The sequence below is a fragment of the Gallinula chloropus genome, assembly GCF_964237585.1.
Source record: "Gallinula chloropus genome assembly, chromosome: 2".
NCBI classification, from domain to species: Eukaryota; Metazoa; Chordata; class Aves; order Gruiformes; family Rallidae; genus Gallinula; species Gallinula chloropus.
Genome location: NC_140086.1, coordinates 10,658,086 through 10,672,145, shown reverse-complemented (window position 1 = coordinate 10,672,145; position 14,060 = coordinate 10,658,086).

Below are 14,060 nucleotides of genomic sequence, written 5' to 3'. Positions count from 1 at the left end.
TCCTATTTCTCACCTCATTAGTCCATATTTTAGAAGCAGATCTCTGTTTGTGACATTTAAATGATCTGCAGTTTACATGAAAGAATGGGGGACTCATTAGACACCTTTTAACATCACTTTTTTGTTAGGAAGTTTAACTGTGCACTTCCTCCTTTGATCCTGTATCCATATGCTGAAAATCTATGAAGTTTTGTGTATGCAGGGATGATCCAATTGAATTTTAAATGGGAATCAGAGTGCTTTTCCATTCCTTCTCTTCCAGTATATGTTATTTATATAGATGCCACGGCATACTCAAATATAATCTTCTACTTGATAACATTTACAAAATACATCTCTCCTGAACTGAGGGAAAGTGGGTAATTTGCCTGTCTGGATTTTTGTAAATAGCAAATTTCATAGTGAAACGAGCTCAGCTAATGTAATCACTAAGGATTACAGTTTTGCTTTACTTCTGAAATATCAGTAGTTTGCTTTAGTTCTCTTTGAGAGAAAGAGACTATTTAATATTTTTTGTCCACTTTCTTCCTGCTGAAGAATGTAAGAGATTATGGAAAGAAATAAGTTCTCTTTAATTAATAGATTTTACATAGGCATTAATGGGAGAAAAATCGGTGGTTTTGCTTTCTAGATACAATTTTAATTCCCTATCAAGGGTTGGTAGAGAAATCAAAGGTCATGACATGCTTTGTCTGAAGGGGAAGACGCTTTGCCTATAAGGTATAGAAGAATTACGTTCCTGAGGAACAGCTCTTCATCTTCATATGTGTCAGGGGTAGAGATGACTTCCCTGACATCCTAGTAATAGCACAGCACATCCTCTCACAAAAATGGAGGTTGTATCACAAGGGCAGGGAGTAAGAAACAGCTTCAAAACAGGTCTCTATGTGGGTAGATTGAGAACAACAGATAAGAACTAACTGAAGTACAGGTTCAAAAAAATAGCAAAGACAAAAACTTCTCTCCAACTCAAGCTGGGAAACCCATAAAGGAGTTAGGTCTGGCCTAAAGAGGATACAAATCTTAGGAACATTGTCAAGGTCTCCAGCAAGAGGAAGAGTAGAATAATACAGAAACTTTCCAGAAGAAAGAGGGGAAGCTTTTACTAAATGCAGACAAGATGCTGAGAATGGAGGTACATTCCTCCAACAGTGAACTGCACTGGAACTAGTGAGAACATAGGAAGCATCATTGCAGCGATCCTGGGAGACATTGCAAATGGGAGGAGATTTGTGTCTCAGTAGCATAGAATCAGGGTGCTGGGGAGGATAGGTGAGACATGTAATGATAATCACTAAGGTTCTGTAACGTTGGAAGGGAAAGGATAAATCATCACAACTCATGTTACCATTATGGGGCCATATGTTATTTCAGGTCAGAGACAATGTTTGAATACTGACAGACTTGAAATACTAAAGTGTAAGAAATTTGGCAGCTACCATTTCTGACCGGCTTTTATTGGGTAACACAACTGTCTTCTCCTTCAACATTTGTTTGCAGTGTGGGAACACAAGTGGCAAATCTTAATTTATACTGTAAATTGGTTATCTTAATGCTACTGATTGTCCATAAAATCATGATTCTCTAAACACAAAAATGTTGAGTTTTGGTTGGTTTAAAAAAATAAAATCCTGTTGAAAAAGCACCCGTGAAACATAAACATTTCCCAGATAGAAAGATCAGGAAAGAAGTTTGAGGTAATGACCATGAATCTAACATGCAATTTTTAAAATGCAAGTAATAGATAGAAAATATAAAGAATCAGTAAAATAGCAACAATTGATGGGACTACAAATTATAAGAACAAACATTTTAGGGGAGAAAAAAAAGCCAAGGTCAGGGGTAAACAATTTTCTGGCTACAGATGTAAAATCATATAATAAGTAAGCATAAAATAAATAGTAATGCAAAAATCTTCAGCAGATATTCTGTTCTGTATTTGAAGGACAAAAACAAAGATGAAAACTCCATCCCAAGTGATTATACGGATAAAAAGAGTATTTACTATCCATATCAAAAGAAGTTATAAAGCAGCTTTTAATACTAGACTTCTTCAAATGAATAAATCAAGAAAATAATTTACATTTAAAAGTTGAGAAAGGCTGAGGTGAGAATTACCCCTAACCCTCTGTGATTCATCCTGGTAAGTAGGGCAACAAAATATCATCATACAATCCTGTTGTGATTCCTACAGGTAGAGACAAAAGGGATCAACCAGAGAAGATCAGCCAGCCTGATGAATGTTATGGGCGAGACAGTGGGTCAATGAATTCAGGGCTGTCAATGAAGAGTTAGAGCTTAAGAAGGTAATATAGTTTTAATGGAAGGTACATCTTGTTAAACAAGTCTGTTATCTCTTTTTGATAAGATTAAAGTTTTGGATGATTAAGACAGCTGTGCTGAGGTGGTACCTTTGGATTTCTCTGAGGCACTTCACTTAATACTGACTGGCACACTGATTAAAATCTTGGGTTAAAAGGAATCAACAGGGCACAAAATAGATGGATGAAAAAAATGGAAGTTGTTAAGGTAGCTTTCCTGAGTGAGGTCATCAGTACAGGTCTTGTCTGGACACTGGCTATAGTCTGATACTATACGATGTAGCAGGTGACAATAAATATTTGCTTGTTAACACATGTCACGAAAAGGACGATTGGAAATGTCTGCTTTTTTAAATGGCATCCAGAAAATTAAGTCTCAAAAGGCCTAACCAAGGTAAAAGAAAAGGAAGGAAAGAAGATGTGTCCACAGGGGATATATAAAAAAAGACAGTATGTTTGTTGGTCAGTCACCAAGGGTAGCTGCTCTGGTACTTCTGCTCTGCAGCAGATCTCAGTGCACAAGGGTTTTCCTGAGGAAAGGAAATGCTGGGGAAGCAGAGAGACCTGCCAGGAACTAGCAGCTCTGGTGGGAGGTTCTGGGGAGGCCTGGGCACTGCCAGAACCATGGCAATCATCCCCACATGTACAAAAGGCAGCCCAGGGAGTGCAAGTGGCCAGGAGCACTGTGACCAGAATGGGCAAACAGGGTGTAACGTGTCAGGGAGACTTAAAGCATACATAATCCATCAACCAGGCACAGTTCTGTGACAGGTCAAGGTCACCGATCCTACCTGACACTCATCTGAGAGAGCAGCTCTGACTAAGGGGTCTGCTCCACCTACCACAGTGGTGGCCAATGTCTCCACATACACGGAGCTGCTGAAGGGAGAGGCTGCAGTGCAGACCTCAGGCTGCAGGATGTGCCCAGGCTGGGGCAGACAGGCAGCAGAGCTACCTTCAAAAGGCATGCCCAGGGGAAGAAGGACCTTCTGTAGCAAGTGGCTGAGCTGCAGGTGGTGGTGGGAAGGCTGCAAAACATCAGGAAAACTGAGAGGCAGTTAGATAGATGGGTCCAAGCACAGTTTGCAGTGGACCCACAGCCCATGGCCAGTCAGCAATAAACTCCCCCTCCAGCACACACAAAAGGGAGGAGACCAATGAGGCAGCAGAATGGAAACTTGCTATGGCAGGAACAAGTGGGAGGAAGACACTTCTTCCAAAGCCTGGGGTGCCCTTGCACAAATGCCTCATTGCTCTCCAGATTGAAGGGGAAAGACTCACCACATCAGGAGAAATGCTGGAGTAAAGACAGCCTGGACTACCAGGAAGCCTGCATGGATGAACAGGAAGCTCCTGCACAAACTCTGACACAAAAAGGAAGCCTTCAGAGGGTGGAAGCAAGGACAGGTATCCTGGGAGGAATACTGAGAAACTGTCCAAGCAGCCAGGGACGAGGTTAGGAAAGCTAAAGCCCTGATAGAATTAAATCTAGCCAGGGAAGTCAAGGACAAGAAAAGAAGTTTCTATAGGTGGTTCATTAGAAAGTATTGCATCCAGTTCTGGTGACCATCCTTCCAGACAGACATGGAAATAACAGAAAAAGTCCAGAAGAGGGACTGGGATGTAGGAAATAAGTCTTTCTTCAGAAGGATTAAAGATTGCAATCCGTTCAGGTTACTCAAATGAGGGATTTTGTGCTGTGTCCCTGGAGATCATTAAGAAAAGACATCAAATACATCAGCAGTTTAGGTAAAGCTGATTCATTCCTGAAACAAGATGGACCAAGAGACCTCTTAGGGTCCCTTCCAGCCTTGTCCTCTATTATATTGTGACATGATGGGTTATAAATTAGAAAAAAAGTCTATGTCCTTGTGGGGAGATTAATTAAACATTGAAGCAGCTACCAGCAAAGGTGCTGAACTCGACCTTGCTTGAAGTCTTTACAAGTAGATTAGTTATCTCTATTAAACATATGCTTAGTCCAAGTGTTTTTTGAAGAACACAATGGCCCATGACACCCTGCAGGATCCTGGTAATTCAACGCCTTCTGGCCTTACAACCTGACTGTTAATTTACAGAATGGGAATTTTTCTGTCAACCTATCTTTGCTTCTTACACATCCATGATTGACTTTTTGGGTAATACCTGATCATCTCACTGTCTTCTACTATTTTTATATTTACGATCCTCAGGTTAAGTCTTTTCATGGTGCTTCCTAAATATACAACACTAGCTTCACAAAGTTACCTTTGAAACTATAAATCTGAACATTTCTGGGGGCTGAGGTAATTTAAAAAGCCTGGTGGTGTGGCAAAACTTTCAGCTGCATCTTCTTTTTACTCTGTGTATCCCCTGAAGTCTTGGCCACATCTCAACTACTTCCCTCTGTCACCCTTCGTGTCTGGCTTGGGGCTCCTTGTAAGGCAGTGCACTTTTCTTCCAAGATGTTTGCTACTACTAGATGATTTAAATTATTTGGGACCTCTCATTTGATAAAATATAGAACATAATATTAGAATCCTCCTTATTTAACTGAAAGGTGAATAGAGTAGTGGTTTGGGTATAGGCACAGGGCTCAGCTCTGTGCTGTGAGGATGATGAGAAGCTGCAGCCAAACAACTGCTCTGCACCTTGCTGTTTCTCCCTGTCCCTGCGGTGGGCTGCCACAAAAAAAACCCTCCCAGTGGTTCTGATTTCCCATTTCTTGCACCCATTTCTGCAACAATGGTATATCTCTGACATAGGAAGAAATGCCAGTTGTCTTTGGTAAAATTCCAAGTAATTAAGTGTCTTGGAAGAAAATGAATATGCCTTTACCTCTGAGCAGTCATGTAATTATTTCAATAAAATCTTGTTTCATAGCTAGAGTTTACTTCATTATTTACAGTTTATAAATCAGGTTGTAGGTAAGGTGCACACTTCTGTTACATTGCAGAACCCAGTAATCAGAAGTATTCTTACAGTCTAGTTCCAAGAATAGTTGTCTGATTTTGGTTTGTTTGGAAATATCTCAATCCTAAATTATTATTTTTTGCCTCAATAAATTGTCTCTTCTTCTTGTGTTTTATTTTTTTCATGTGATACCCCAATCAGTGTCATTCTGTAATAATTTAGAAATATGGCAAGCCTGGACTGTGGCACTGAGAAAAACTTAGGGCAGGTTTGGATGTCACAAATTATGATGTGGAGAACACAATAAACAAAATTCACTCTTTCTGCAGACAGTTTTGCATGTTCCCTCATAGGAACTCCTGCAACTGAAATATTACTGTGAGTACCAGTACTGATTTATGGAACCAGCAGGCTGGGAGGGACCATTTTCTTTCCAACACAGCTCCACTCAGATCTTCTGACTCAGTGAGAAAAGCCAGAACTGTTTTATTATCATCAGTCTTTTGCCTCTTTTTTTTTTTTTTGTCCTTGTATAACATTTTTCCCCTTAGCAAACAGAAGACACAGCACAAGGCTGCTCAGTTAGTAAAGGTTTTTTTTAAAGAATGGATGTTGTCAAATTAGTGTGCATGCTCATTTTGTTTTCGGAATTCATTATTAGGTCTCTAAAGGCAACTTCTGATTTATTGCTCCAGGAATAACTATTGGAACTATTAAGGCTCATGGTGTCTGGTCTCCTGCTGATAATGTTTCTATTGTAAACATCTTCAAGAAAAGTTGATAACTTTGCCGCATACAACAAAACTCATTCCAACTGATTTCACTGGGAGCAGGGTAGCATCAGTTGATTCCTACTGATTTCAGTGGGATGTTAGGAGCCATCTAATTAGGTATTAGAAACGTAAATACTTTGTTATAGCAGGGGCTTAGGGAGTAATAAGATGGATTTCTGTTATAAGCTAGGAGCTCATCAGCAGGAAATAGCTAAGGAAAGGAAAGACTTGTGTGTAACAGTCAGATAAAAGCTGAGTATGAGCCACAAAAATGATACAGCTGTGAAGAAGGCAAAGGCAGTCCTGGAGTGTCTCAAGGAAAGTATTTCCAGCAGGAAAGCATTAAGTTCTGCTGCATACTGCACAGTTCTCATCACCCGTTGAAAAGGAAGATGAGTTTATACAGCAGCAATCACAGAGAAAGGTCATGGCGGTGACAAGGAAAGGGGGAGTTCATAATTTGAAAACGAGTCTAACTGAGCTAGGGGCTTGTTTGGTCTCACAGAAGGAAGAGTGAGAAGGGATGTGGCTGTTGGCTATAAATACATCAACAGGTGGACTCTGGGGAAAGATCAGAATGAATTAATTTGAGGGATACAACTAGGACACTTAGGTACCAACCACTTATGGATAAATCTGGACTAGAAGTTAGAAGAATACTTCTAATTGTTGCTGCAGGGACAGTTGGAAGACCCTCCAGTAGTGTAATGAGAACAAAAATCTCTCCTACTCTCATGTACAATATCACAGAATCACAAGGTTGGAAAAGACCTTTAAGATCATCGAGTCCAACCATACCCTTCCTCTACTAAATCATATCTCTAAGTACCTTATCTACACGCATGGTTGGTGACTCAACCACCTCCCTGGGAAGCCTGTTCCACATCCTAACAACTCTTGCAGTGAAGAACTTTTTCCTAACATCAAATTTGAACCTGCTTGAGTCCATTCCCCCTTGTCCCATCATCTGTTGCATGGGTGAAGTGACCAACTTATTCTTTTAAGTTGAAACGTGATCATCATAAAATTACACTCCATGATAGGTGGCAGCTGGGAATGAGAATTGGCCCAAGACATCCTTCCAGTCTCCTGTTCCTGTGGGATGTTCAGGATTGTGTAAACACAGGATTGTTCTCCTCTGAGTTTTAGGGAGGCAGGGATTTCCAGTGTGGGCTAATTCCTGCCAACGTGTTGTATGTGACGAGAAGACCTTGAGTCACAGCAAAGCCTGCTCCTATCTCCAGTATCCCCAGTCCAGGGAGATCTCAAATTTTTCTAGGGTACAGAGCCATTCCTGAGGATGACTAAGAAAAGCTCAGGAATGTAAATAGAGGCCATTGTCGTTTTTTAGTCTCAACAAAGCTGCTGCAAGAAGTAGCACAAATGAATGAAAAATGAGGATGAAGCCATTTGTTTCACAAGAGATGAGGAAATCGAAGTCTATCCTGTGTATCACTGTGGGATTATTTATCTTGTAAAAACCTGGTGTTTTCTCTCACTATTTATTACTGCCTGTTCCTGAAATAAGAAATACCAAATCTGGATCCCAAGGTGATATAAAACTGTGTGCATTGAAACGGTCCCAGGGCTATCATTCTGACCTGATGATTTTTGTTATGTCATTTTGGGAACATGTCACAGAGTGATCAGGTCAACCCTTGCTCCCAGGCTAGCTTGCTCAGCTTGAGAGACCCATGTGTGTGTTCCCAGAGGGATGCTGCTTATATCTTAACAAGCTGAATATAGCTTGTGAACTCTCATAATTTCCACTGAGCTTTACAGTGCTTAGACTTGTGCAACTTAGGAGGTGCCTGTCAAATGAGGCTTTAGGCAGATTTGCTAATGACCTTGTGTTGGACAGTACTAGACCAGCACTGAATGAACAATGTTTTCCATTTCAACGTGTTTCACTTTGCAGAGTAGAGCTCTGCTATGACCTCTGAGTTAAAGAGACTCAAGCACAGTGGTACCTGCGTGAAGGTATTATGATGCCTGATTTGTTGGACATATCCACTCACTGTCTTCAGTCATCCTGAGCTGTAGCTCAGACTATTCAGCTTCCAGAAGCTGAAATGGGCTAACTAAATTCTTTAATATTCATCGCAGGAGGGACATTTACAGGAGGTATTCACAGTTTATCACACAATCAGACAAATATCCACACAGGGCAATGTTCCTGGCCACTTGAATTATATTTAGAAAATGTGAAAATTCCATTTTATTCTAGTATTATTTCTTCAGTTGCACCCAGGGGGTTCTTAAGCAAACCGAGCTCGTTGTGCTAGATTCTGTGCATATGCAGTGTAGGAGGCAGGAGTCTGGCTCAAAGGCTCTCATGATCAAAGCAATAAAAACGTGAATGTGGGCCAGAGATTCTGGTAATTAGCTTCTTCTCTGAGCCTTGCTTAGGTGTTTTAAGAATTCCCTACTGTCTGTGCAGATTCTAGGAAATGAATCCTGATCGGACTCATTTATCAGCCCCCTCTGCTTCAGATGTCAGAGCAGTTGCTGTAGTTGAAATCAGGCACCTATTGCACCCGTATGTGACTCTGAATGGGGCTGTAATTGGAGAGGGATGAAGTGGGATTCACCTCACCCCACTTTAGACACCTACACTGTTAGTGTGCTGCCCATCAGAGAGACAACCTCTGCTCCTTTCAGTCAGTGGAGAGATAAAGCATCTTTAGGGCATGTCATGCCAAAATAAATGGCTAAAGCAGACTAGAAAAAACCCTCCCTGAAAGTATGCATTTGTTTGTGTTCACTGTAAAGTGAGTGCAGATGTTGATGCCTGTTGTCCTCCTTTTATTCAGGTAAACAGTGTACCATGGCAGAGTTGTATCCATATTTGGTTTTTTTCCTTAATGTCAGGTGCATTTTGCCTTAATTTCTTATAATTGACAGATTTTCATAACAAGGTGATCATTCATATGAACTGGAGCAGATGAATACAGCTCTTAAACTGACCAAAGCTTCTGTGCATGCTAATGAAACCAGAAAAATAAGACAGGGAGAAACAGGCTAGAAATACAGATTAAAAATTATCACAATAAGTGTCAGAAAAATCCTAGTAGGTCTCATACAGTGTGTGGAAAATAGTTTGAGCATAGACATTATGATGATGGGGGTCATATAATTTGTCAGTTTGCTATTATCAGCAAATAAAGCAAAGCAGAATTGCAGTTAAAGACCAAAGAGGTAATTGAAGCTCTCTGTAGCTCTTAGAAGCTTTGCTGTAAATGCACTGGGCATATTGCATTAAGTTCTAACTACTGGAAATTAGAAGGCATTCCGGAGAGCAATAAAAATGATTAGGGGCATGGAACTACTGACCTAGGAAGAAAAGATGAGATAGATTAAAGTGCATCCTTGAAAAGATTAAATGATGAGCTAATTGCTCCACAAAGGGCTCCACATGTGGTTTTCCACACCACCCAGAGCTTCAAAGGACCACAATGTAGGTGAATGCCAGTTTTGATATGTTAGTGATGTAAAAATCCAGTTTAATCCAGAAACACAAGTTTTATTCATTTCTGATGCCTTCTGACACTGAAATGCTCTTTTTATAACCACAAACCCAAGGGCTGGAAAACCCCTTTGAATTTCTTCCTTCAACCTCTTATTTTCCAAGTACTCAGTGCCTTTCTTTTAGGACAGAAACACAATGCTTTTAAAATCTTTATGCAATACTGGCACAAATGGTTAGTCTCCCTTCAAAGGCCCTTGGGCAAACTTCCTGTGTATGTCAGTAGAAGTTCAGTGAACAGATTGAAGTGAAAATATTGTCCTGAGCAAAGAAACTTTTTTCACAACTCCAAATTTGTCACTGCTTTATTTTGAGGTTTAATTGCCACCTAGAGCATTTGGATGCCAACGAAAGTCAAAGAATTCATCTGTAAACATTTCACCACGCCAGTGGCAAGACCCTCTAAAAATACACCATGAAGGACAAAAGGCTCGGGCTGAACATCAAACTTCTGTCTGAAAATGCTGGCAATCCAGCAAATTAATTCCCTGATTGATGGCATTGTCCTGAGCATTGACCAACCCGTGGTGAATCAAACTCAAGGGCTCCGTGCTGTCAGTGGGCACGTTTCCCCCATGGGCGGTAGGAAAGTGCACTGATAAACAGACTGTCTTTCTGGAGGGTGCACAGCGTAGGGCCGAGAACTTGAAGCTGACTACGAACTCTTTGATGCAGGAATTATTATTCACAAGAACTAGTTGTCATAAATAAACAAAACCACATCAAAGCCGGTGAGGTTATGTAAGGATCCTAACATACCCTTGGCTTTCCAGAACCCACAGGATCCGGACTGAGTAGACCTGAGCCAAAGTTGCAAGTGCAAACTCAGGCTGCTCTTAATGATTACATGGTGTTTAATGATGATGCAGGAAAAAAGAAAAAAATTAAGATCCGTCTCACTGGCACGGTGAATCCTGCCTTTATTGTAAATCAAATTCCAATGAACTCCATTGCATGTACTTGTGTCACTGAGGAGATTTGAGCAGGAGTCTTTTTGCAAAGTAAGCATATGGCTAAGTGCTGTCTGAAATAGAAATGCTTTCCTGGAACCTGATTAAAATCAGAAAGAGAAAATACTAAGACTGAAAAGAAGCACTGTGTTAAAATAATCCAATCTTGTCTCTACCAGATGCCATAAGATGTCACCCACGGGATCCCACGTCACATATATTTCTGTGGAGAGATGGAACATAATTTTCTTCTTGATTTAAAGATCTATTCTGATTGAGCTCTGGCTTTCAGTTAGTTATGCCAGTGATTATTTATGCTGTCCATGCATGAAAAAGTGCTTTATTTTGGCAGTTGTTCATCAGACAGATTATTAAAAAAGAAACTGTAACAAAACCTCAATACTTTTTAGGGACAAATATGTAGGTCAAGAGGAATTGCTTGAACAGAGCCCAGTAACCTATCCTTCCTTCCCTCCCTCCCACTTCCTCTGTGGTCACACCTTTTAAAATCATGAACTCTTTTGACCTGGGCCTGTTCCTCTTGCTTTAGATCTAAATCATCCAACCTGCTTGGGCTGTTAGATTAGTCATAGTTGATAGCAAAGTCCAAGGCTCAGTTCATAGCTCTGAATCGGGAAAGCACCCTAGGAGAGGCATGATATAAAAGAGCGTTAATTAATGGAGTAGCAAAAGTCTTCTGAGCTCCTGGTAACAGCTACCAAAATATTTGACAGCTTTACTTGGAACGTGACCCACATTGTACCTGTTCAACATGTTTGCTGTGTGCAAAGCATGGACTGCTAGGCTTCTCCCAGGTACTTAAAATTCAGTATCGTTCTCTAAACCTGAAATGTCAAGTCAGATCAAAGAATCTAAAGCCACCTGAGAAGTGTGCTGCAAACTCTGCATGCTAAGTGCCTGCAGGTATTCACAAACTGCCAACCAGATATCTTTTACCTGTGCACACACTCACAAAAGCCAAGGCATCATTAAGGAGGGAGGTAGAGGGATAATTCTCTACCAGATCATTAATTCATTATCCAGAGGTGACAAATTTGCAGGTAGTGCCAGCAGATCAGCTCTCTGCAGTATCCAGTGTTGAGCATACTGATGGCGGTCAAATACCAGCACGTCACCGTAGTACAGCATCTTTAAAATGACACCTGCCCTGCAGTCCTGTGGCACTGAATAACAAATAATTCTCTTAGAGGAGAAATAATACAGGGTCCTTGTATTAATGTTACCCCTGAGCTGGTTATGTACTCTGTGTGGTTGATGGACCTAATCCTATTCCTTCTTCAGAGGCATTAGTAAAGAATCTGGCTCATTTTTCCCTTTGGGAGAGGATGTGGTGAGGTTCTGGCACCTGTGAAGCTGGTGGGGATTTTGCCAGGATATCTTCCAAGGCTTTGGGATTGGGCAAAGCAATGAGCCAATTCTATTAGCCGTGTCTGTGTAGGTGCACTTCTGAAAGAGATGGGCTTAAACATGTGTACCAGCTATCAGAGGGTCACTGCTGGCATCAAGTGTGTTTGAAAAGTGACCTTTAGCACTGCCTCAGCTGTGAGAGCTGGAAATGGTCTGGGTGACTCATGTGGTGCTTTAGAAAAGCACAGAAACTAAAATTTAAGATGACAAAGTGACTCAGATTCACAGATCACCTCTCCCCCTTCACGTGTTCCCAGAAATTGAAATAATTTTAAAACATCAGTATGGTTTTCCTACATTAACATTTTTTAACTTCACAAGAGAAGAAATCTTTAAACTGAATATGATAAAAAGTGACTGCCAGTTACTGAGATATTATTTCATTTGACACTCTGTTCCATCTCCTCTGTTCCTTTCCTGCCCTGTCCTTTCTTTTCACTTCAATTTCTCCCTGGATTTCTCGTTTGATTCTATCCCTGTTCCTCTTTAAACTCTCTCCAAAGTAATGATTGAACACAAAAGGTCCAAGTCCTAATCCAACATTTAAAGTCACCAAACTGACAAGAAAATGTTCTGTGAATACATTAGAAATATAAAGAAGGAAAAGAGAGCACATAGCAGCCCACCATTTAATGGGAAGAACAAAAAACCAAAAAAGAAACAGGGCTATTGCAGAGAGGGCTGAAAATAATTGCCATTTTTGCTTCAGTTTTCTCCCCCAAAAAGATTACTTATGCCTAGATATATGACAAAATTAATTTTAACAAAGAGATTGAAATGCAAATGAGATCAGGGAGTGAACTAGAAGTCAGTGGTTATTTATATAAAATAGATGTGTTCAGCTCAGCAGGGCCTGATAAAATTGAGCGGATTTAAGGAACTAGCCAAGGCAGCTTGGAATTGTTGGTGATTATCTACAAGAAATCAGCAAGGGCACTGTTGTCCCAGAAGACTGCAGGAAAGCGTACATCATCTCAGGGATTCAAGATCACCTATTTTAACTAAGTAGGTACCAGAAAAGATTATTAAATAATCAATTTCTGCAGATTTTTATAGTAATAAAAAGTTGCTTAAAAAGCAATGAGCATACATGTATCGACAGAAAATTAGGCCAAACTAATTTAATTTCCTTTTCTGAAAGAGAATTGGAAGATCGTGTGACTACAGAAGATTAGTTTAGTAAATTATAGATCCAGCTTTAGTGATGTTATTGATCTCCTGATCAACAGTGGCATGTAAATTTAGGAGATTACAGTTTAGATTCCTGACAGCCCGTGTTCACCTGCACAGGAACAGGGCAGAAAAAATAATGGGTTGAGTTAGTTTGCTTTCCACTGCTGTCCACTTCCTTCTGTTCCATTAGTAGGGTCCTAGGTTAAAGACCAGAGTCTTAAGTGATATCAATGGATGTCAATATGGATTAGCGAGCCTCAGAGAAAGGGTGGATTTTCACAGGGAAAGGGGTTCAGTGGGGTTCAGTCCAGGCTCCTGTAGTAGTCATTATTTTTGTGAGTGATTTTGATGATCAAGAGGCAACATGCTCAGGATGGTTAAAGAGACCCTTAGGTGGAAGTGGGCTGTGAAATCACAGTAGGATATAAGCCTTGAAAATAGTTTTGATGGGTCCAAGAGGGTGTCTAAAACCAGTCAGGTGAGGTTTAATGAATATCAGGAGCCAAATGGAGGATTTTGGGACAAAAAATGGAAAATAAGAAGTGGCTCATGCTCTCATTGGTACAACAACTGCCAAAAAGAGTATGGTGAATATGGCAGTTCAACAAACTGAATCTGTTACATGGGATGGTGTAAGGGTAAAAAAAATTTCTTCTGAGAAGTATTGAGCAAGGGTTTGGGTGTAAGACTGAAGAGGTATGTGTTCCAGAATAACTTAACTTTAAAAAAAAAAAAAGGCAAAATCAAAAGAATCCAAATGAAATCCACAAAAACAAATGAAGTGTGAAAAGGCTGAAGAAAATGTATTTGTTAATCTTGAAAAGAGCAGGTTAAGTCATGGTAGGTCGGTGAGCAAAATGGTGTGACAAGGCTAATGAGAATGTAATTTTTGCTTGTGGTAGGATGGGAAGAAATCAGTTCAATTTAATCAATTAAAACATCTAGGAAAAGATAAAACATGTATTAGGAGAATACTTCAAAATATGGGAGATGCAAA